This window comes from Leopardus geoffroyi, chromosome C1, assembly GCF_018350155.1.
Source record: "Leopardus geoffroyi isolate Oge1 chromosome C1, O.geoffroyi_Oge1_pat1.0, whole genome shotgun sequence".
Taxonomy (NCBI): Eukaryota; Metazoa; Chordata; class Mammalia; order Carnivora; family Felidae; genus Leopardus; species Leopardus geoffroyi.
This window is the reverse complement of record NC_059328.1, coordinates 131,106,714-131,130,627: the sequence shown is the minus strand read 5'-3', so window position 1 is coordinate 131,130,627 and position 23,914 is coordinate 131,106,714. Positions and strand designations below refer to the sequence as shown.

The 23,914-nt window shown below is 35.9% G+C and overlaps 1 long non-coding RNA gene across 1 annotated transcript in view; it reads left to right on the top strand.

Annotated features, from left to right (window-relative positions):
- Window positions 1-23,914, top strand: part of LOC123596746 — a 76,725-nt gene that overhangs the window by 9,880 nt on the left and 42,931 nt on the right. Inside the window, exons 2-3 of the long non-coding RNA XR_006711846.1 lie at window positions 10,569-10,728; window positions 15,055-15,137. This is a non-coding gene — a long non-coding RNA (uncharacterized LOC123596746). The remainder of the gene's footprint in view (window positions 1-10,568; window positions 10,729-15,054; window positions 15,138-23,914) is intronic.

Here is a 23,914-nt window from a genome sequence, read left to right as displayed (position 1 = left end):
CATTGGTAAAAATGGGGAATTTGAGATAATTGTCAGTTTTTCCAACCCATGTCCCAAAGTCAATGTCGTTCAATTAATAATAAAATGTAATAATAAAATGTACTTCTCACCTTTATTTCTGATAAATCATTTTGCCATCACAATTTCTTTTCAAAGCAGAAGATTAGCACAATTTCTTTCATAAATTTTCTTCATGATAAAAGAATAAAAGATAAACATGTTCACCACAAATCAACACAGTTATTTGAGATGATTATTTTTACTATAAAAAATAATTTCAAAATGATGCACCTATTCTGTATTTTCCTTTCCTTTTTGTTATACGTTAACGAGAGTCGACTTGAGTTGAGCTACTCTCTGAGGTTCTTTCTGAAAGAGAGCAAAGCTCACTGCTCTCTGAGTCAGTATGAAACTCATTTCTCTGGTCTCATTATCTCATTCATTTAAAGAGTCATAGAATCTGGAAATCTGGATCTTCATCTTTTTTTTTTTTTTTTTTTTTCTCTCTCACTGACCAGCTGCACTTTGATGACTTTTCCAGGCACTTCACTAATAATGAATATTGTGGCTGACTTCTGGCTGGCTTCCTTCTTATTTGAGATCCCGTACTATTTGCCGCAATGTGCATGTATATTGTGTGGGATGGGAGAGGCCCCGTCTGCATGGCTGATGTAAACAATAAGCAACATTAAACCAAATTCACACAAACCAATAAATAGGAGAAAGGATTTATTTACAGAGTAGAAAATATCCCTTTATTTTTATTGTAAGATGTTTTTAAAGAGAAGGAAATACAGTGGTTTGGTTCATTTGCTTTTGTTTTCTAGATGTACACAAACAATTTAAGAAAGTTCAGAATTTTGTAATTTGATAGTCTGAGTGGCAATGCATAAGCGAAAATAACATTTAGATTGTTAATAAAACAGAGTGGGATTTAATATGTTTTTTACTTGAAAAAGATTCCATCTATTTAACTGTAGTGACTCTGATGAGGCTTTACGTTTTTCATTTTCTCATTATAACATGTACTTAGAAGTAACAAAATTGTTCCTGAATCTACGTGTGAAATATGTTATCAATTCAGTTTAAGTTATTCAGTTAAGTCAAATGTTGTGAAGTAGAGGTGATTTTTGGTAGATCACCTGTCTGCTGCTCATATCCTAAACATAATTTCTTAGAATTCTAAACCCTATTAGTTAATTATGGTGAGAAATAACAAAGTTGAAGCGAGTTGCCCTTCAAAGATAGCCAGTTGTCACCTTACTCATAACATTAGAAAAAAGTAGCTTAAGTCTTTTTCGCTTGAAATTACTAAATTCTATTTAAATGAGTTTGACTATTTTTAAGCATTTTTTTTGTTTTGACTAAATTTATTGCTGTTGGTAAACTTTAACTAAAAGTTATATAACCCCCATGAAGACTATCTTGAACAATATATAGAGCCAAGTTTTCTCCTGAATGAAATAACAGAAAATGTGTACCCAACTAACACATGTTTTGTTTTGTTTTATTGTTTTTTTTTTGTTTGTTTTGGTTCAGAAGTGCCAAAGACATGCTGTTTCATGTTTTGTATCTGTGTCATAACCAGTAGACACATGCTCGCAGAGAAGGTCATTGCCTCCCCCTTACTCATAGTATAAAGATCCCTTGAGAAATACCACAGGGGGGTAGTGAAACTGCCAACAGATACCAAAATCACTTTGTTACTATTTTAATTATAAAATGCAATCGAAAGCCCAAGCATTTGAATATTCAAACCGAATCATTACCATGTGTATAGGCAGCACATTTGGCAAATGCTGAAAAATTGAACACTGAGGATTTGTGATAAACTAGGGTTACAACAAAGCTGTTGGAATTAACGTTTTAATTCATGCTTGCGGGTATAAAGTCATAGCTTATCATGCCGGCCAGGCAGACTTGCTGAGTATTTCTGTTTCTGAACTCTTTTCATTGACATTTAAAAGCTCTTCCAACATGACGATACAGTTTCCCCTTCTGCTATCTATTACATGCTTAAGCAGTGAGAAGAACCCTGTAGGATGGATGATTGATACACAGCAATTCACATCAAACAATTTGAGAAGGAAAGAAACCAAACGAAGTATTCTAAACAATAGAGTAAAAGAAACTTGCACAAATAAAATAGAAATGAATTTTTTAAATGGCTGTGATTGTTGCCCCAAAACATATTAAAATTCTGAAAGAGAAGGCAAATATCTAAATTCTTTGAATACTTTAGTTTATCCTTCTCAGGTGTGATAACACCTGCAGAAAGAATCTTTAATTCCGCAGAGGACATTTGTTGAACGAATTTACGTTAAAACTTAGCTATGTGTCAGGTTTTTACCGGGCACTGGGGAGAAAATAGTGAAAAAACACAGTCCTCAAGGAGCTTACACTTTAACTCAAATGAAAAACAATGAGGTTGACCTCAATGAAAAATAGTGTAGTACATACTGTCAAACTACCAATCAGTGGCTTTCCCTGGTGAATAAAATTTAAGAGAGCCGTCAAAATGAGTAGCATTAAGAAGAAGAAATGGGACTATGCTTTGTCTTTGAATCCTGCCTGCCTAGCAGAGGTTTTAGGGGATGTTTGCTGAACTGAAGTAAACTGAAACCATAATGATGAACAATATAGATAAAATGTGGGGTTTTTTAATTCCCATATCAGATGAGTCTTTAAAGAAAAAAAAATTATACTTATTTATACTTATTTGACTTTCTAGAGCCCAGCATTATTTTTATAAAGTCAGAGGTAAAAGTATTGAACCAAATTGGAGGGGCATGTGAGACAGGCTCAGAGAAAAGTCACAGTTCAATCGTGGGTCATTAAAAAATGGATTTCCCTAGTACTTTGGTTTCACTTATTCCGTAAATCTGGGAAAACTAGTTTGCATGTGATTTTTTTGCCCAAGTCTCCAACGTGGTGGCAGTTCTTGCTTTTTAGAACCAGCAGCAATGCAAAAGAATCCTTTCAAATAGCTTGTAAATATTGCTAGAATTCACTGTTCTTGGATAAAGTCTGAATACATTTGACTCATGCTCATTAATTAAATCATGTAAGAGTAACTGCACTGGAGACACACATTCTCTGTAGGAGAAACAATAGAAGTCAATTTACATCAGAATGGAGCCCTTTGGGCTCAAGAATCAAAGCACCTTAGTTCATTTTGCTCTTACTCTAGGAAAACAACACTTGAAGATGTATGTTTAGCTGAGATTACAGGTAAGAAAGAATCTTTTGTCATTTCCTCTCCCTTTTTCATTCTTAGAGGAGCAAAATAAGATAATCAATAGTTATAATTACAATTTTCTTTTTATCAACCTTTCAAATGCCTCTTATATGTGATCCTTACCTTTAAAGATTACAACCTCTGCAAATCCATGAAACATTTTCCTTATTCTCTGACAAAGTATTTATTGTTAATTCCGGTACTCAAATGCTACACAAAATAGCAAAATGGTGACAGTAGTTATAAATAAGGTTTTAACAGTCATTGAAAGAAAATCATTTTACTCAAGGTGAGGATAATTGTTTCAATGCAGTAATTAAAGGTAAAATAATTTGGAATAAAAATGATTTTTTCTATTGTTGCTTTATTAAAAACGAGATGTTGGATTCTGATTGTTAATTAAGCAATTCATTTTATGCTTCCCAAGTCCTAGTTCTTTTCTTTTTTTTCTTTTTTCTTTTTTTACATTTATTTATTTTTGAGAGAGAGCACAAATGGGAGAATGAGACACAGATTCCAAAGCAGGTTCCAGTCTCTGAGGTGTTAGCACAGAGCCCGATGTGGGGCTTGAACTCACAAACCTTGAGATCATGACCTGAGTTGAAGTCAGATGCTTAACCTACTGATCCACCCACGTGCCCCCCTAAGTCCTAGTTTTTAAACACTTGCTGAGAATAGGTGAGCTGGACAATGTAAAGCATGACATAGGACACCACATAAGTGGGCACTGAGAAATTACTACTTTTTAAATATTTATTTCTCTTCAATATATTCTACCTAACGTGAACACTTACTCATTTATCCATTTTGCTAATATTTATCAATATTGCCTATATTTCAAGTATTGGGCTATGTACTTGAGATTCAACAGTTAGAAAAAATGAATTTGTCATAGTATTTACTAGCCAAATTGACATCCACATTGTGAGAAGAAGCTGAACATATTGAACCTTAATGGACTCTGATAACTGTTTTGTAATTGTAATATTTATCAATGCTGACACAAAATGCCAAAATTATTGTTGGCATTATATTAATGAAAACCATCCATTTGATGTAACTCAAATAAAATATGTAATTACTTGAGTCAGCTTTTTACTTAATTCCTGACCATTTGGGAACAATACGTAGCGAGGTGTATTGTTGTTATGAATAGCTCTGTAGGTTAATTATTCTAGGTACAGATATCCTCTTTGGGAGGAAGAAGACTTACTAGATAATAGAATGTTATAGATGAAAGAGGTCGCAGATAATACTTGTCCAAGATGTAGATAAAGGCCTCAAATATTTGAGGTGAATATCCCTTGTGATCAAGTCACTTGTTACCACATGCAAACAAAACTCCTGGCTGTCCTGTACGGCTTATTCTTTCGTGTATTATTTAGTTGTTAATTCTTAAAGATTATTATTGTCTGTATTTGCATCTATCTTTTCCAGATTCTCCATAGATAAATTCATTATGCACTCCTGCCAAATTAAATGTGGACCAGAATATCTATATGAGTGTGTTGCCTATTAATCAGTATTTTGTGGACTTCCTTATCAGAGCGGTTTCTTTTTTATGTTGAGAAATATTTTTAAAAGCACAGCTCTTAAATGACTTTTTAAATGTTTGGTATTTGAAAATGTCAATTTTTTAAGCAAATTTTCCTCAGGAATGAAGTGCTAGGAATCCCTGTTAAAATGGAATATTTTTACTGGGCCAGTCACGGAACTACCACTGTTCCCATAGTAACTCGTTCTTAGATGAACAATGAAGCAGAGACACTAGTATGTGTATTGATAAATCTGACCCAATCGTATTTGATAAATCCTCACTCATATCTAGGATGAGACAGTGTTTTTATCAGGGACTATAAACATATTGATCAATTGTACAGACAGGGAAAATTAGCAATTGTGAGGTATGCTTTTACCTTGTGTCTGAATTTTCACTAGATGACTTCCCTATGATCAGGAGAATTTACAATTTTGATGTAAGGAAGAAACAAATCCCGTGGAGTATTTTTGCAGAAATCTTCAGGATTTTGGTAATGTCTGGAGTAACTTTTCCTTATTGACACAATTTTACAAGTACTGATCAAAAGCCTTGAATGATAGCAAATGATTTGATGGATCTACACCAACATTTGGCTCTTTCAGCAAGACTGGAATCCTTAGAGAAATGAGCCAGTTAAAGGTCAGATGCTTATTAATCTGTTGAAAAATGAGATGGGTAATTGTCATCCATCATTTAAAAAGATGTATAAAAACAAAATAATAAATAAATAAATAAATAAATAAATACATAAATAAAATCTATTGCTTCTGAAGTTTGTCTTGCAAACACCTTAAAGATACTCTGATGTCTGAATATGCCTAGAAACCCATGCCTCCATCTCTTGCAATCTTTTTTGAATTTTTTTAATGTTTATTTATTTTTAAGAAAGAGAGAGAGATACAGAGTGTGAGTATGGGAGGGGCAGAGAGAGAGGGAGACACAGAATCTGAAGCAGGTTCCAGGCTCCAGGCTCTGAGCTATCAGCACAGATCCCGGCGCGGGGCTAGAACCTAGGAACCATGAGATCGTGACCTGAGCCGAAGTTGGATGTTTAACCGACTGAACCACCCAGGCCCCCCCATCTTGTAATCTTTTTTGTTCACAGAACTTTTTTTTCTTAGAACCAGCATCAGGAAATGCAACATTTAAAAATATTCATTGTCTTGCATCAACCTCTAACTCCCCAATAGGCTGTATTTATTTTGTGCCCCTATTGGACATAGCATCAGGTTTCTATTATCAAATAGGATGCTTTTCAACTGTATCAGTTTAATTATATAATTGTCAATTATTCTGGCCCTAATTCTTTGTTTATACATTCAGAATGACCTTCCTGTACTTACTGGTGCCAAGGCTTGCCTCTCCAGTAGATTTGGAACCCCAAGTGGTCATGAACTTTACTTTCAAACCCCTGGTCATAACACCTAGAACTCAGTACATACTCAATATGATTCTTGGTGGGGGGGTTGAGCTGGGAATGGGTTCTTGCTGCTTCATAGCTAGCGTGTAGCATGGTTCTCACTGAAGGTTTATGAATGTCAGCTAATGAATGACCACAGATTTTACCGTTTTATATAAAAATATGTATATATTTTGCAAAACAATACATTTTAAGCAAACAATTCATTTTGATACTTGTATTTTCTTTCCCAAAACATCATTTAGAATTTGTCATATTTCTTAAATGCAGTGGAAAGTTTACATCACTGTACTCACAGAAAAGGAGATAGACTCTATCAGTGAATTCAGGTGTTTGGATTTCATCAAGTAAATAAAAAAAAAAAAACTTTAAGGAAATTGTTGTGTGTATGTGTTTATATATGTATTTATTTACACATTAAAAGGAAAAAAAAACATTTTAACACCAAAAAATTTTGGAAGGATCTAGCTTAGTGCTTTAAGTTTGATACTTTGGATTTCATGTAAAATCTCATCACATTTTCCTTATTTTTCTTATGCTTCTCGGAATTGATGAAAATGTTTAAGAATAATGCAAACCGAAATATAAGTACCACAAATTCTGGCTTTCTATTAAGAAAATTTCCATAGAGGCACTGGATGGCTCAGTCGGTTAAGTGTCTGACTTTGTCTTAGGTCATGATCTCACAGTTCCTGAGTTCGAGCCCTGCATTGGTCTCTGTGCTGACATCTTGGAACCTGGAGCCTGGAACCTGCTTTGGATTCTGTGTCTCCCCCTCTCTCTGCCCCTCCCCCACTGGCACTCTGTCTCTTTCTTCTCAAAAAATAAATAACATTAAAAAAAGAAAATTTTCGGGGCGCCTGGGTGGCGCAGTCGGTTAAGCGTCCGACTTCAGCCAGGTCACGATCTCGCGGTCCGTGAGTTCGAGCCCCGCATCGGGCTCTGGGCTGATGGCTCAGAGCCTGGAGCCTGTTTCCGATTCTGTGTCTCCCTCTCTCTCTGCCCCTCCCCCGTTCATGCTGTGTCTCTCTCTGTCCCAAAAATAAATAAACGTTGAAAAAAAATTAAAAAAGAAAATTTCCATATATTTTAAAACTGCATTAAAAAATTTTATTTGTGTACAATACCCTTAGAAAATATTAATGTTCAAAATTGATATTGAACTGTGTATCTTTTTCTTTTTTTAAAGATATAAATTTCACATAAATTGTCCCTTGCTTTAACTATCATTCTTTTCACAACATCTGTAAGAGTTAGTAATATGTTAAGGATATTAATTAACTGCAAGATTTGATACCATTATTCTTTATTTATCAAAACCTCTTCAATCAGCACTGCCATGGAAACAGCCTTAAATTGATGATCAGGTAGATTGACTGGCACACAGAGATTTGAGGGTATCTTTCGCTGGTAGGTCCATGGGAAAATAGTACATGTCTAGCCTAGTCCAAAGTTTAAATATATATGACTAGCTTAGTCCAAAAATTAAATAAGCAGTAGGATCTGCTTATTAGTTTTAGACACCGGCACTGACATTTATACTATCATCTGTAAAATGAGAATAATATTACCAGCAGAATTGAATGAGTGAATATAGGAAGAATTTTTAGAATACTTATTGATATAAAATAAGTGTTTAATAACTCTTTGATAGACTTAATACTACTAGTGATGGTAATCTTGTACTTTAGGCAAAGTACTTTTACTTCTGTTTCTTTTGCATATTTCTTTTTCTGTAAAATAGAGATATTGCTATTACTTATTTACAAGTTTGTTATGAGCATTAAGTGAAACAATGCATGTAAAGTGTTTAGCACGTTGCCTGACATATATAATCAATAAATGTTAGCTTTATTGCTATTTTAATCAGTACATAAATTCTTCTCTACCATACTGCCACACTTACTCAAGTTATGAACAGCTTGTTTGAGGCTCTGTCCTGTGTGTGTGTGTGTGTGTGTGTGTGTGTGTGTGTATTCTTTTGAGGGAGAATGTTGGTCTGTTCAATCCCAGTTCAGCTCTGTAAAAATGATGGGGGAGGGAATCCATTGTGTGATTCATTTGTCCTGGTCTCCAGATCTCCCTGGGGCGGGGGCGGGGGGGGGGCAGGGAAGGAGGGGAGGTGGGAGGGGGAAGCCCAGTGCATGGACAATAGCATTTTCTCACAAAAAGCATTTGTCCCTCATTCCCCAGTCTCCTTTTTCATGCACAATCCTCTCCCAACTGTTGCTACTATTTGGCTCAGGTTCAAGGTAAACAAACATTATTATCGATTCAGAAGCCTCCTTCTGATATTTGCAAAGACAGAAAAAAAAGTGTCTAGATCTTGGTGTGTCAGTTTATTACTTTTAAAACAAAATTGCTTTGCACCATGGCACCTCCCCATCTATTTATTTGGAATTTTCAATTTCTTTCTTTCTTAGACAGTAATTACTCACCACTCATATATGCAGTCATTGACAGGATACTGATTTATTCTCCATTACACCTAGGGGTTCTGCTGCTTTATTTTTCTTTCTTTATTTTATCTATAAAAGAAAGTCTATGCTTTAATCTTCCTTGAACTGTGTCCTATGCTTAGTTCTTCCTGCGGGAAGTAATTCATTCCCTATGTGCCCTTACTCTCTGGGGTTTTTCCATTCTAACTTTTTTGTTTTGTTTTATTCCTTTTTTTCTTGTTTTTTTTCCTTTTGTTTTTGTTTTTGTTTTTGTAATGGGCCCATTTTAACCCTTTCACAGTTTAGATAATCTTGCTTTGATTCTTTGATTACATAATTCAGGCATAAATCCTATGTCTACTATATTATTTCAAATTCCTGAACATAGGCCCTTATTATTCCCCCCTCTTTTGCTCCTGAACCACAGAAGAATATTTCAGTTCTTCCCAGACCCACCCTACCTCCCTGATGATGCCAACCTGAAACAGAATTCTGCCTCTTTCTTTTGCTTCTGAAAGAATCCAATGCAGCTTGACCATGATTTACTAAAGATACGGCTTTAATTGGGCAGGGGCATCACACTGCAATGCCTGTGTCTCTCAGCCATCTCACATACCCACACTTCATGCAGTGCTCCAAACCACTCTTTTTTCTACTTGTCAAAAGCCATCATTCCCCAATAACTTTCATCAAGTATACACAGCCTCCTACAAAGTCTAATAAATTCTATGCCATCCCTCAATTTGCTCTACTATAATCCAAGAAGGTCAAATAATCCTCTAGCCAGACACAGATAAAGTTGTACCTTCTCCAGTTAAAGATGGTGTTAACCAGCAAGCAAGATGACCCACAAACCTTGAGTTGCACATGTATTCACATGACTAGTGGTCGTCTATTATTTGAATATGAGCACAGACGCGTGTCCCTTTCTAATTGTACATTCACAGGAGCACAACCAGCAACAGAACTGGTTCATCATTCATCTTTTTACAGACACGTTTTACGACCGTTCGAGACATCCAACATAAAGCCAGTCAGTACTGCTTTACCACCTCTCTCGAATCACCAGCTCTCACAATCCACAGCTAGTCTGCCTCTCTTTCCTCATCCGCTCTGTCCATTCTCCAAGCATTTTATACTAACACCCAGCTGGGGCTATTCTTTTGCTTCCCCTGGTTCTTCTAATAATAGAATCATTAAAGGTCTTCCTTTCCTGATTTTTTCCTCTATATTCATCCTCACCTTCCCAATCTCAAGGTGGCAGGGCCAGTTCACTTCAACCAGGGCAAATTCTCCCAGAATCTACAAGCCTGAGAATATGGTTCAACTTTACCCATGTGCTGAATAGAAGCAAATCTTTTCCTCTTCTAGTCTGAGTCAGACCTAATTTCCTGCTTGAGAATGACAGAAAGAATTCTCATTCAAATGAAATCTCATCCTCACCACAACAGTATGTCATGGCCCCGTGATGGGGACAATTGTGTGCTTAGGAAGTCTAGATTATTCACTTTTAAATAGCACCTGGACAGAGATGCTTGTACTATAGCCCAGGTAACAACACGAGCCAGAGATTTCATTTACTTTTTTACATTCTTTTCTTTAGCTGGAAATAGAAACCAGGACTGCACCTTCATAAACTATCACTGGCTCTGGAACGTCTTGCAACGAATGCCTACGTAAGAAGATAAAGATATATATCTTGTGAAAAAATAACGTTTGGGCAGAAAAAGAATAAATCTAGATCTCGAAAAAAAGTTATTTAACTTGCATGAGTAAAATTCCACTAAAATTAGTCCATTTTTTCTATTTCTATGTAGAATATTATATCACAATTAAAACAATTTATTTTAGATGTCTTCATTGCTCTAAGGCAAAAAACAAACACACAAACAAAAAAACAGTAAATACGTGCCTTCATTTTCACATCTACAGGTCCTGTTAAAGTGATACCCTAAAAGAACAACAAAAATGTCAAGATTATGTCAATTGGTCAGGATTCCTCATGCCTTGAATATTCAGATGATGCTGTGAATTTCATTAGACATCAGTGCTTTATTGACCCCTTCACCCAAACAATCTCATAGCAGTCAAGGTATGATTTCCTTCTATCTAGTTGATTTTATAGTTATATGTATTAACTACAATTTATTTATATATTTACACTTACAGTTCCATTATATATACTTATGCATTTGAACAGTTGTGTTTATATGGTTATTATGAGTATGTATACATGTATACACATATTTAAATGTGTATTATGTGTTTATATATACATGTTTGTATGTATATACACATTTATATGCATACTCATACATACATATGCATATTTGTATATTTACTTTTACACAGTTACATTAAAGTGTCACCTTTTTTAGGACATATTATAAAGCCCTCAGTTATGCTTCAATTATCTCTCACATCTTATCACTCACAAAGAAATACCTCTTAGGTTAAATTCCATTTCTTATTAAAATGATTTCTACTGAGGAAAATTAGATGACTTTTGTGTTCACTATAAACAATTTCCATTTTGATGGGTACTCTACTCCCTAATGCTGCCTCCAGATTCTAGGGCTGAACCTTCTTTGGTATCTACAGTGACACCATGAAAGAGACAGCATTTCTGCCTCCTATTCTCCTTACCCAACAATCAGCCAGAAAGCCAAATGTCTTCCCACCCTCTTAATCACAGATCCATGGAGGAGGCAGACGTCCAAACTGCCTGATTCTTTTGTCTAGAATTCTGGGTGCTGGTCCAGCCCTTCCCTTTGGCCCAAGGCTGTCTTTTGTTTTTCTCCATCTGCAGGATTCCTGGCTTATGGCTATCCAGATGCCCACAGTGACACCACAGTCCAGGCTGAGCTCTTACTATCTTTGATGTGCTGTAATCATAATTGAACACTCAGTGTGTTTCCTCCCTTAAAGGGGCCTTTAAAGAAACAGTCATGGCTCAAGAAGGCATGCCATCAGATTCTGACAGTATCCCAACCTCCATGTTTCTAGGAAGCCAGCAGGACACCCCCTGGGTGTTCGAAGAGATTTCATCATATTTCCTTTGATCAAATTTCTAGCAAGGATTCAATTTTATAAAGTCATAACAAGAGCAATAAAAAGAGAATATGGCTGTCAGTGGGTTGTCTTAATTGAGCTAGGTCAGTTACTTATGCAGTTTCGGCTTAACATGGTCCTGTTTCTTTGCATTTACTGGTGTTTTTGAAACCTCAGGCAAATCTCTGGACTGGTTGTCAATTCCCTGACATATGGCATATTTTAAGTAGTAGTTGTTGGAAAATAAGGAATTATGTGTGGGTGGAATTAATCCTTATTTCACCAATAGCATTCTCTTCACTGTCTGTAAAAGTCATCCAGTAGCCAACAGGCTTTCCTGTCCCTTTTGAATAAAACAGAAGCCCACACTAGCAAAATGTAAACGTTCTTACAGTCTACCATCCCTTTCTCCCAGAGTCTCATTTTCCCATAGCTGAGTTAAAATTCTAGACCAAGACAAAATTTTTCTATAAGGGAGTCTAGTAAGATATAAAGTGTCCCCTTGGAAAAAAAAAAGGTCTTTGTAGATGTCATTAAGGTCAGAATCTTAAGATGAGATCATTCTGGGTTATTCTCCAAATCCAATGACAAGTGCATGTTTTACAGGTGGAGAATACCCAGGGCACAGGCCACGTGAAAACCAAGGCAGAGAATGGAGTGATGCATCCACAAGCCAAGGAATACCTGGAACCACCAGAAATTGAAAGAGGCAGAGAATGGAATCTTAAAGCCTCTGGAAGTAGCATAGCTCTGATGAAACCTTGAGTTTGGACTTTTAGCCTCTAGGACAGGGAGAAGATAGATTTCTGTTGTTCAGGCCACCAAGTTTGTGATAATTTGTTACAGCAGTGCTAGGAACCTAGTAGAAAGTCTAAATTGTACATATTTTAGATTTTATGAGCCTTGCAGTCTCTGTAGCACTTTGCCTCATAGTGTGAAAATAGCCACAGACAATATGCAAACAAATGACCATGGCTGTGATTCAATAAAACTTCATCTATAGAAATTGAATTTTCCTATGTCAAAAAAATATATTCTTTCTTTGAGCTTTCTTTTAACATTAAAAAAGCAAAGATTGTTTTTGGCCTGTTGACCATGCAAAAAAAGGCAGTAGGCCAAATTAGGCTTGCAGATGGTAGTTTGTTAATCCCTGTCCTAGAGTATAGTAGAATAATGACAAGTGTAGGTGGGACAGCATTGGGAATGCAGATTCTACTCAGTCTGGAAACTGGTTTCAGTGTCTGACCCTTTTCTTCTTTGGAGATGCCTTGTACCTCCAAACCCAATTTCTCAATGGATCATCCCAAGCAACAATATGTGGATCCCTGCTAAGAGTCCTAATGGTGTCTGATAGTAGACAAAAAACTTTAGTTGATAAACCTTGGGCTCAGCTCCCAGTCTCCTTCATCTCCTATCAAACTGATACCCTTGGAAGCCTGGGTGGCTCAGTCAGTTGAGCTTCTGACTCTTGGTTCCGGCTCAGGTCATGATCTCACAACCTGTGAATTTGAGACCCACTTCCAGCTCTGCGCTGACAGTGCAGAGGCTGCTTTGATTCTCTCTCTCTCTTCCTCTCTCTGCCTTGCCCCTGCTTACAATCTCTCTCTCTCTTTCAAAAATAAATAAACATTAAAAAACCTGATACCCTCTTCTCTTTAGTCTTGGAATAATTGTTTTAAACCTTGCTTATATGTTAAAACCATATATGATTTTATATATTAAGATCAAATATTTTATAAATACATCTGTGTGTGTGTGCGTGCACGCATGTGCATACTTAGGTCTTATCTCAGAGATTCGTATTTTACTATTCTAAGGTGGACCCTCAAGTATGGGGATTTGTAAGTTTTTTCTACTTAAGAATGTTTACATCAATCTGACACTGACACTTATTTGTTCCCAAAGATCCTAAACCTGGGATCCTAAGCTTTAACCATCAGCCCCATATGTGTAGCTGCAAGAAATTTGGTCTCTTGCCTTTCAGAATTCTTATAAGGCCCATTAATTTATCAAAATAATATTCTAACACAGTGTCTTTCCAGTGTTCCGGAAGAGAAAAGCTACAGCTGTCAGAAGTTTGACAGACTGTTGAAATCAGCTATGGAAATTGGGAATTACAAAATGCCATGGGGGATTTTCCTGTGACACTACAGAAATTGCAAACTTTTTATCATGGCTGAAAATTCAAATAGAGAAGAAGTCTAAGTGGTAAATGATGTAAAGGTCTACGATACCTCATTCAAGAATCTGTCTCCTCCCTGAAACATTTAGTCAGTTTGCTCATGCTCCCTCATGAACCTCCCCCCCACCCAACTTGCTCATATCTCATACAAGGAAAGCCTAACAAGAATCAGATGGGAGATTTGACTCCTCGAGAAAGGAGGCAGACCTTCTGAGGCTGTCTTGTTTGTTCATTTTTAATTCCCATTTCTTCCTGCTCTTTTTGTTCTGGTTCTCTCTACCTTTCTCCCAACATATACTGCCAATTTCTGTTAATCTTCTCTTGGGAGTTTTTTTGACAAGTATGGTCTTGGAGAATGGCTTTGAATAAAATATTTATTCAATGTCTGATATTGTCTTAGACCTTAGGCCTAAGGCCTTTGATTCCCCTATTTCCCATACATCTATAGGAAGAAAATTAATAAAATTGATAAAGAACTTAGGTAAGCCTCTGTTAATTTTTGCAAAGATATACATGTACGAAAAATAATCATAATCATTTTTTATTATCAGAAATATTTTTTGAAGCCATACTCTTTGTGCTAAACATGTATTCTGTGGCCTTTAATTTGTCCCTTCTTCAAATTTATCTAAGAGATTTTTGATAAAAAGACACCCCAAACCTATATCTACTGAATGGACTGTGTGTCTAGGAGTGATTTAAAAGGATGTACCTAATAGTCACTAAATCTGTAGCTGTCATAAACCAAAATAATAATAGTAATAGTAATAATAATAATAATCAACATATCAGTAAAATCAATGACCTTGAGACACCTGGTCCCCCTCTCTGTGACTAATTTATAATCACTAGCTTCACTAATGACATGAAATAGCACATATCTAGAAAGGATTCTAGACATATCAATAATATATTTTATCAAATATATCAAATGTATTTGTTTATTGATTTCTTTATAACATATGTCAGCTTTAGTAATAATGATTTATACTTTCAAATAAGCTTTGTAAATGTATTCACAATTTACTGATTTTTTTCACCAAATTTTTTGCCTTTGGAGTAGCCATAAAGATTAAAACAATTTAATAGGTAGGTAAGTAACAATATTTTTCACAAAATAAAATATGTCATTTGTTTTATATTATGCTAAAAGACAGGGATCATTTTACTTTTTTTCCTCCTCAGTATTCAGAGCTCAGGACAGTAGAAGTTGAATCATCTCAAGAAACAAAGAAGGGTTGAAAGAGGATACTTTTGAGGTCTGAAAGGTATGGATTCAGAATCTTGCCTTGTTACTGTTTTTCCTTTATAATTTAGGAAATATCATTTGATTATGCATTGATAATATTATCTGAGTATGAGTTTTCTCTGTAAAATAAGCTTAATCTCCAATTTAGGTAGTTGTTGGAATTTAAAAGAAAGGACATAACAACCCATTTGTTGTTTTGGGTACAGAGTAGACTCATCTATAACCTGGGAGCTAATAGTATTCTCACTTTTATACAGTGCATACTTGGGTTTGATAACAATAATAAGGTTCCTTCCCATTTATTGTTCACAATGTTCACTAACAAAGGCAAAATCAATACTCTTCCACAACATGTATGACTGTCCTTTCTCTCAAGAATGGAGAAAAGTACATAACTGTGCTTAAAAAAAAAAAAAAGCCAGAAGATAAAATGAGCATCTAACCAAGAAAGAAAAATAAGACAAATTATCATAGCAGAAGAAGATTCACCATTACTTATCTTAGATAAGATAATAAAAGGATATTATGAAAAACACTATGCCCTTAAATTTGCTAAGCTAGACAAAATGGGCCAATTTCATGAAAAATACAATCTATCAAAACTCACACAAAAAGAAATAGACAATTTGAATAGGACCACATTAATCAATAACTAATGAGCTTCAAAAACAGAAAGTACTAGGCCCAGACTGGTTCACTGGTGAATTCTTTAAAACATTTAGGAAAAAAAATGCAACCAATTCTCCATAATCTCCTGCAGAGTGTAGAAGCAGAAGGAATACTTCCTAACCCATTCTATGAGGCCCATATTACCCTAAAATCTACAGATAGAAAATCTAATATCTCTCATGAATATAGGTGCAAAAATACCTAATGAAAGTATAGCATATCAAATACAATGTATAAAAATACTTATACACCATGGCCAAGTGAGATTTGTCTCAAGTATGCAAGTCTTGTTCAACATATGGAAATCAATGAATTCAATCCATTATATCAATAGATTACAGAAAAAAAAATCATAGGATTATATTGTTAAATGCAGAAAAAACATTTGACAAAATCAAACACCAATTCATAATAACTCTTAGCAAACTAGACATAGAGGGGAACTTCTTTAAATTTATAAAGCACACTTACAAAAAAATCTACAACTAAGAACATACCTAGTGGTGAGAAACTAGATACTTTCACCTTAGATTGGGAATAAGACAATGATGTACCCTCTCACACTCTTTTTCAACATTGTACTGGATATCCTAGCTAAAGCAATATGACAAAAGAGAGAGAGAGAGAGAGAGAGAGAGAGAGAGACAGAGAGATAGAGAGACAGAGAGAAAAGAAAGAAAGAAAGAAAGAAAGAGAAAAGAAGAGCATACAATTTGAAAAGGAATAAATAAAATGGTCTGCTTTCACAAATGACATGGTTGTCCATGTAGAAAATCTGAAAAAAAAGAAAAAGACAAAAAAACTCCAGGAACTACTTTTCAATTATAGTAATGTTGCAGGATACAAAGTTAATGTATAAAAGTCCATCAATGTCCCATATTCCAGCAATAAACAAACGAGATCTGAAATTAAAAGCACTTTACCACTTACATTAACATCCCTGCCTCAAACTGAAATACTCAAGTATAAATATAACAAAATATGTACAAGATCTATATAAGGAAAAGTACAAAACTCTGATGAAAGAAATCAAGAACTAAATAAATGGAGAGATATTCCATGTTCATAGATAAGAAAACTCACATTTTTCAAGCTGTCAGCTTTTTCCAAATCTATAAATACAGTGCAATTCTACTCAAAATTCCACCAAATAATTTGTCACTATTGTCAAACTAATTCTAAAGTTCATGTGAAAAAGACAAAAGACCTCAAATTGTTAATGTAACATGGAAGAAGAACAAAGTTAGAGAATTGACTCTACCTGATTTTAAGGTTTACTATAAATCTATAGTAATCAAGATAATGTGAAAAATTTAAAAAAATAGAAAAAAATAGAACAATGAAACAGAATAGAGAGCCCAGAAATAAACCCACAAATATAGTCAACCAATCTTTGCCAAAGAAGCAAAGACAATTCAATGGAGGAAGTATGGTCTGTTTAAGAAACAGTGCTGGAACAACTTTTCATCCTCATGCAAAGAAAATGAATCTAGATACAGACCTTACACCCTTCACAAAAATTAACTCAAAATGGATCATAGAGCTAAGTGTAAAACAAAAAAAAAAAAACAAACCATTATTTTTAGGAAAAAAATCTAGGTAACCTTAGGTTTGGCAGTGACCTTTTAGATATAACACCTAAAACATAATCAATGAATAAAATAATTGATAAGTTACACTTCAATAATATTAGAACTTCTAAATTGCAAAAAAAAAAAAAAAAACAAAACAAAAAAACACATGGTTTAGAGAGTGAAAGACAAGCCAGAGAGTGAGAGAAAATATTTGCAAAACATATATGTGATAACAAACTTGTATCTGAAATATACAAAGAAGTCTTAAAATTGAGCAATAAGAAAACAATTCAATTTTTAAAAAATGAGCATAGGATCTGAACAGGCATGTCACCAAAGAATGTATACAGATGGCAAATAAGAATACTAAAAGATGTTCAACATCGTATGTCACTAGGGAATTGCAAATTAAAAAAAAAAAAAAAAAACAAGGAGATACCATTATAAACTATTTTAAATGGCTAAATAAAAAAAAATCTGATAATGCAAAATGCTGACAAGGATGTAGAGTAGCAAAAACTCTCACCCCCTGATGTTGGGGATACAAAATGGAAAAAGCATTTGGATGATAGTTTGGCAGTCACTTATAGAGTGAAAGATAGGCTTACAGTATAATCCATCAATTATGCTCCTAGGTTTTTCTCTAAATGAGTTGAAAATTTTATCCACACAAATACCTGCCCATGAGTCTTTACAGCAGTTTTATTCACAGTTTCCAAAAACTGTAAGAAATCAAGATGTCCTTCAAAAGGGGAAATGGATAAACAAACTGTGTTGCATTCCTATAATAGAATATTATTCAGCAATAAAAATAAATCTATTAAAGCTATAAAAAACAGGGAAGAAACTTAAAGGCATATTGCTTAATAACAAATAGTAAAAATGATACATATTTTGTCATTCCAACTATATAACATTCAGGAAGAGGTAAAACTAGAGATGGTAAAGAGATCCGTAGTTATAAAAGGTTTTAAGGAGAACAGAAATGAACAGTTGGCACACAAAGAATTTTTAGATCAGTGAAACTATTTCGTATACTACTGTACTGGTAGATATTATGCATTTGTCAAACCCATAGAACTGGACAACACAAAAAAATGAATCCTATGGACATTCTGGACTTCAGCTAATAGTGTATCATGATTGGTTCACCATTTGTAACAAATGTACTTCAATAATGCAAGATATTAATAAGGCAAAGCCTGAGAGGGGAGAGAAGGAGTATATGGGAATTCTTTGCACTGTTTGTTCAATTTTCTGTAAATACAAAAACTGCTTTAAAAATAAAGACTGCTAACTTTTAAAATAAAATAAAACAAAAGCATGGGGGTCCAACCAAAGGCCCAAGTTGTTAGTATATCATAGTCTCATTTCTTCAAAAGAACATGGTTTCTTCATCATGACACTCAGTTACCACGGTTAATCAATACTCTAATGCTACACTCATCAGAAGAGCATCATTTACTGGGAGACCAATACTTTGAAGTGAGTAGAATATACAAGGACTCTGACAAAAAAAAATTTATAACATTCTATTCTTTGTGAGATTCCTACCATGAAATAATTTTCATTTTTAAAGTTCATTTGTTTTGAGACAGTGAGAGAGATAGGGAGGGTCAGAGAGAGAGAGAGAGAGAGAGAGAGAGAGACAGAATCCCAAGAAGTCTCCATGCTGTCAGCAGAGAGCCTGATGTGGGGCTTGACCCCACAAATCGTGAGATCATGACCTGAACTGAGATCAACAGTTACACACTTAACCAAATGAGCCACGCAGGCATCCCGGAAATAATTTTAACTTTTGAAATATTTAAAATATAACCAGGCAAGGAAATAACTTCAAGTCCAATGTAGCTTGAGGTCAGTGCAAAATTACTAGTGGCAAGACTGATTCCAATATAAATTTCAGCTCAGGTCATGATCTCACAGTTTGTGGGCTCAAGCCCATATCGGGTTCTCTGCTATCAGCATGGAGTCTGCTTTGGATCCTCTGTCCCCCAATCTCTCTGCATCTCCCCCATTCATACTTTCTTTCTCAAAAATAAATAAACATTAAAAAAAAACCTTTTGTACACATAAAGTGAATCACAACATTGTGCTGGAATTCTTAGAAACCTCAAGTGAGACAGATGCAGTATACATTGTTAGGTTGTTTTTTTTTTTTTTTTTTTTTTTTTTTTATCTTCATGAGGACATCTCTATTACCCTGATACAAAATGTAATTAGATGAGCAGTGTTATAAGATTAAAAGCAGATATGCGTGCACATAAAAATGCACATTCCTAGAGAGCAACTACTTGCTTTTCAAAGTGACTCAGCCTAGGATATATGTCTCTGGAAAATAGCAGCAATTTGATATGCACCTCATGCACTGCCTTTTATTTTTCCCTATGGCATAAGGACAGTTGTCAGGTTGGAGACCTTGCCATAATGCACAGAGCGACATTAGTATCTGACTTATGTCCATCAGTGATAGCAAGTGAGGTTCCTTTTTGATTTCATTCAAGAAGAGTCTATGTTATTTAGTAGGGAAGTTTCATAGCCTGAGAGAAGAGCTTTCTTAGGTATGGCTCTATATATGCTATCAAGTCTCACAAATATTGCTATCATCTGTACCAAAGGGTTGAGAGCTAAAAAGAAGTCGATTAATTATTTGGCCTTCTCCCTGACCCCTAATTCATAAATTATGATTTTCCTAATGCTGTCCTGGTTTTTAGAGAGGCAGCGTTAGTTAAAAACACCATATAAATCTAACTTAGTTTTATAGACATAGTCTGCAGTAGAGTTGACATCTGACCTCTTTAGTCTGTAAACTTCTGTAGTCAGTAAGACCAACTACACTTTCTCCAAAGGAATATAAAATGTACTTAGAGAACTGGTAAAGCATACAAGAAGAGATGGCAAATACTTTGGATGCCTGTAGTATGTACACTAAAAAGAGAAACTACAGCCAAAAACTATCTCCTGCTTTTTTAAAAGAAAAATAAGACAAATTATAACATTTAATGTGCTCCTACAAAGTATTAGGCACTGTCACATAATTTGCCTCAATTAGAGCCTCAGTATTCCTGTGGAGAAATATCATCACTATTTTACTGTTGAGGAAGCTCAAGCCCAGAGAGTTTAAAGAAAAAGAAGAAGAAGAAGGAATAGGAGAAGGAGGAGATTAAAAACAAGATGAAGAAGGAAGAAGAAGAAGAAGAAGAAGAAGAAGAAGAAGAAGAAGAAGAAGAAAAGGCGGCAATGGAGTAGGAGAAGAGGGAGAAGGAGAAGACAGGTGAGGTGGAGGAGGGGAGGAGGAGGAAGAAGAGGAGGAAGGGAAGGAGATGAAGGAAGAGGAGAAGAAAAGGGAGAAGAAAAAGAAGGAAAAAAAGAAGAACAAGAACGATCATTATTACCACCTAAGTGTGAAGTCTAGATGTCATCTCTTGTGAATAAACCACACTGCCTCTGAATGGCATTGAATTCCCAGTCTTCTGTCTTTAATATCTCTTCAAGATCTAGTCCTCATTTCCTATTAGCCATTTCCTTTGAATTTATTTCCCAGACCCCATTTTTACATCTTTTACTCACTAGGAGAATGGTGTTAGGCCAGTTAATCTTGATCTATTCATTGTCTTAGAGAGGTGACAGGTAAGGGGGACAAATAGAAGGCAGGTGACCAAGTCTAATCTCCTTGTCATCTGGACTTTCAGGTAAATTGACCAATGATATTCTCTAGGAAGAAGAGACTTATGTGGGAAATGCCCTTAATAGGATCTCTCTGGATACATACTATCTTTATTAAATAGGATGAAGGAACTATGAGGCATGGCGCTGAAGAGAATGTTGTATAAGCCTACACTTCTCTTTAAATGCCTCCTGCTGTCTGAGGAACTCCATGAACCTGACTTAGAAATCTCATCTTTTCTGGGCCTGAAGCACATTTCCAATACAGGAAGGAACTACGTGGGGATCTGCCTTTGAAGTTAAAGATTTCTTTCTGCTTTGTGTGAGCCTCTTGGTAGCAAATATTCTGGAAATTTTAAGTAAAACTTAATATACATTTCTAATTCGTGTCTGGGTTGATAATCTAAACCCATGTATTATCTTACTCACCAAATTGACTATTATTTACATATACCCATAGTTGGTAGAGTATAATGGGGAAGAACTAGTAGATTGGGAATTCTAGAGTAGTTGTACAAATTCTATAATTATGGATGACTGGTGTGTCTGCATCTCCGTTTCCATGTCATCCCTCGACACCAAGGCTGGGTCTCTGAAAATTCAATTTATGTGATTCTATACGGTAGCAACCATTGGATTGTAGGCTGGTAGACTAAGTAAGTGGTGGCATATCCCTATCAGCGGATGGCAGAAGAAAATCATCATTATAGAATTAAGCTCCAAGAAAATTTCAGTCAGGCACCTTAGAGCTATTCAATTTTATTGTAGTGGGAATTGGATTCTGGCAAATATGATGTGAGTAGACGGCTCACTACATTGCTCATTGCTTTGGGTCAGTCTCAGCCTATCAATAACCAATGCTGTGGTTGGACCAGCTTTCATGGTTCTTATTTTGATTGCAAGATTTCCTTCAGCACCAACCATCATAAAACTTCGAAAAAAATAAAAATATATTAGTTACAGAACCTGAAAATTACATAGAACCCCTGGGGCCACACAATGAAGTTGCAGGTAGAGAGAGAGAGAGAACGGGCCAGTGGTTGTGATTTTATTGGGGTGGAGGGTGGGGGACTAGGGTTTCAAGAGTTCATTCTTCATTGGTGAATTTAGAACGTAAGAGTGGTAATTTAAGCTCCAGAAGAGAGAGAGAGAAAAACAAAACAAAACAAAACAAGTGATCCAAATGTTCAGTTATCAAGATTAACCAAGATCCCTAAAACAAAGGAAACTCAGTGAGGACTTGGGTGTTTTTTGTTATTGTTGTTGTTGTTGTTTTGGGGTTTTTTTTAGTTGTGTGGCTGGCAAGTGTTTATTTGAGATAGTAGTTTTTGAAATGGATACCTTTTTGAAATAGATGCCTCTTAAAAGAAAAAGAACAACTGTCAGGCTGAAAGCAGACCTAGGCCAGCGACTAGTAACTATGTCCCCGACATGGCCTCAGAAAGAAGTTCCCGCTCAAACCTCAGACCATGCCTCCTCCCCTTGAGTAACTTATGTTTTCTAAGAAAGCAGACTACCGATTGATGCATTCTTCCGAAGTCTAAGGTGGGAGGAAGGGGAGTGTGAGAGGCATGGAAAGTGTGAGTAGAAGAGGGAGGGCTTCTCTCAGGTAGGGGCCAGAGGCAGGAGCCCTCAATCCTGTCCAGGCTTAGAATGACCTGGGAGCATTTTACCCCTCCCCAAACCAATTAAATCAGAGTCTCTGGGGATGGTGTTTGGTGCTAGGTATTTATATAGCACAGCAAGGCTGACAGCCAATGGTTAATAGGTGACCAGTGAGAAACGTTCTGTATACACTGAGGCCAAACATGTTAGAGACCCTCAGACACAGTGGTTCTTAAACTTCAGGGGCATCAGAATCTCCTGGAAGACTTGTTCAAACACAGATTGCTGAGCCCCACCCCCAGAGTTTCTGATTCAGTGGGTCTGTGACCACCAGGCCCAACATTTGCATTTTTAGTAAGTTCCAGGTGACTCTGATAATTGCTGATCTGGGACCATACCTTGGCAGCCATTGTTCTATCCTTCCCCAGCCAATCGGCTGAGGCCACGACCCTTCCCCAGCCAATCGGCTAAGGCCATGATCCCTATAAAACCTTTGTGCTCTTGAAACCCCCGCTCTTTCTGTCTCTGGTATCTCACCGCTGCATCATTGCAGGTAGGGGATTGAGCTGAGCTTGCTCGAATAAAGGCTCTCTGCCTTTGCATTGGACTTGGCTCCCTGGTGGTCTTTGGGGATCACGGATTCTGGGCATAACAAGGCCTTACACTACACTCACCTTCAACAACTCATTTGTGAAGATTTGGTCCTCACATTTACTGCTTAAGAAGTTCAGATTTCTAAGCCTTGGAGGGAAGTAATGGCTTTGAAAATCAGAAATAGATAAGGACTACCAGCAGCTTAGCGGTCTTTTAAAAAAAAAAAAAACAGATTTACTTATGATTTGACATTTTCTAAAACTAATATTAAAATTACCTCTGCATTCCTGGCCCCTTTATACTGGCCTCCAAATTAAGCATAGTGATAGTTTATTTAGATATTTATTGCACTATCTATGTCCTTTGGATCCTCTGAGAAACAGATGCCAGGATGGAATTCGATGTGCAAGGTATTTGTTGGGGGAGACACTTGTGGAAGAAGCAGAAGTAAACAGGGAATGGTTTAAGACGGCAGTAAGACTCTAACTCTCCTGAAGGGAGATGGGGAAAGAAGGGTTACTGCTGCAAAATTCATATGTTGAAGCCCTATCTCTCAATGTAGTAGTATTTGGAGGTGGGTCCTTTGGGAGGTAATTAGGTTTAGAAGGGGTCATGAGCATGTGGTCTCTGTGATAGGATTAATGTCCTTATAAGAAGAAGACACCAGAGCTTCCTTCATCATGTGAGG